Source organism: Morone saxatilis, unplaced genomic scaffold (assembly GCF_004916995.1).
Source record: "Morone saxatilis isolate NCDOM2014 unplaced genomic scaffold, NCSU_SB_2.0 Contig12, whole genome shotgun sequence".
Lineage (NCBI taxonomy): Eukaryota > Metazoa > Chordata > Actinopteri > Moronidae > Morone > Morone saxatilis.
Window position 1 is genome coordinate 1,645,446 of NW_023339674.1, and position 1,914 is coordinate 1,647,359.

Consider the following 1,914-nt stretch of genomic DNA (forward strand, 5'->3'; position numbering starts at 1 on the left):
CAGTTTAATCTATTAAATAAACAATATCTGAAGAATTTAAACAGATTTTTTAGATTTATTTTACATTATGACATGTAAATTCACAGGATATTTCTGTAATTCTATTAATATAACCATGTATTTAAAAAATACAGAAAAATCTGTAAAATAAATTAATAATATTTGTTTCACAGTGTATGAAATTTAACCAGGGCTCCAAAACGTGATGAATTGTAGCTTCATCACCTTTATTACTTTAGATTTCAGTTTTTGGTAAATTTTCTGGAGCCGAAAACCTGAAGACAAGAATTGACTTTGAGCGTGAACTGTTTGAAACCCGGCGGAGCAGACTCGTATCTGTACTGCTGCGTAGATAAAATTCGGTGTCTGGAGAGAGAAAAGTTTTCCTGCCAGCTTCACTCGCTTGCTGTCCTCTCCCTGCACTCCCATTAAAACTCCTCTCCCGATCCCGGCCGTCCAAAAGATTTGAGAATGACCTTGCAGCGTTCCTCCGCCAGCCTTCCCCACTTGTAAGTGCTTGGGATAATTTATATATAAAATGTGCGTGTGTGTGTGGGGGGGTTGAAAAATGGCCATTTCCATCTTTAGGTGGCCGGGGCTCTCCATTACCAAAATGGGCTGAGTCACTGCACCGCAAGAATCTTAATGAGGAGCCCGGGCCCACCGTGGCTCGCTCTCTCTCTCGCACTCTCACTGCATGTCTCTCTCCCTCCTCTTTCATCCAGCCTCTTATCTCATGATGCAGCAGATTATTCCATTGACTTATTCAAGGGCCTGCACTTTATGATCATGAATTTTACTGTGCCGAGGCTGTACGTGTCCTGCACTTCTACTCAGCTACATCACCACCTCCTCTTCCTCCTCCTCCTCCTCCTCCTCTTCCACGCCTTCCTTTGGTGGACGCTTGCTTCACTACCTTTTTACGTCAACCCCACAGCCAGTGCGACAACGGCAGGCATCGTCTGTTCTGTGTTTTAGTCCATTTAGTTCCTGGTAACCGAAATCCAACCCGGGACCCAAGTCCAGGTTTAGTTCAGTTTAATCAGGTCGGCAGTGGTTCCCAACCTGCTGGTCGGGACCCCCACTAGAGGTCACCAAAGCATCACAGGGGGTCATGTGGCCTTCTTAATTTTAATTGGTATAAGAAAACCCACAGTAGGTCTGTATCTGAGATCTTTAGATTACACTGTAAAACCAGTTCAACCAAAGTCAATTTAAATTTGTAAGTTAAAAAAACATTCTTGATCAAGTAGTTTTTGTTATTTTAAGTAGCATTGACTTAACTGTTATTTGTATTGTGAAAAAAACTAGTAAAAGTACTAAATTGAGTTTCTATTTTTGCTTTTTTTATTTCAACAATCTGAGCTAAAATAAATTGCATTACTGTGTTTTATTTAATATCTAAACTTTAGTGACCTGAACACAAGCTGAATCTGTATAATTGTTAAAATAAAATATAAATATAAAAACATAACAGACAGAGAATTGGATAAAAATTCTAACAATTTAGAAATAATCACAAGGTAGGGTTGTGCCCTCGGGTACTGATAATCCCAGTGGACTCTTTCAGCTCTGATGTCCCCGCGGTCCCTTTTGGATCGGTACTTCCCCTGTCGGGTTTTCCTGTTTGGACCTCTGTCACAAACAGCACACAGACCAGAAGCAGCAAGCTCAGTGGTTTCAGATGTTGTGACTCCACATCAGGCCCCGTACTGAGAGACTGTGGCAGAGGTTGGTATGGTTCGAGTTAGGAACCAAAACCATCACACACTGTGGTGTTTGGGGAAGACAGAGACAACAAGCAGGAGCCATGTGTTGAACACCAGCTGTGGTTTCCTCCTCTTTCCACTTTCTCTCCCTCCTCCTCCTCCTCCTCCTCCTCCTCCTCCTCCTTGCTGGTTTCAGGCCTGTTTT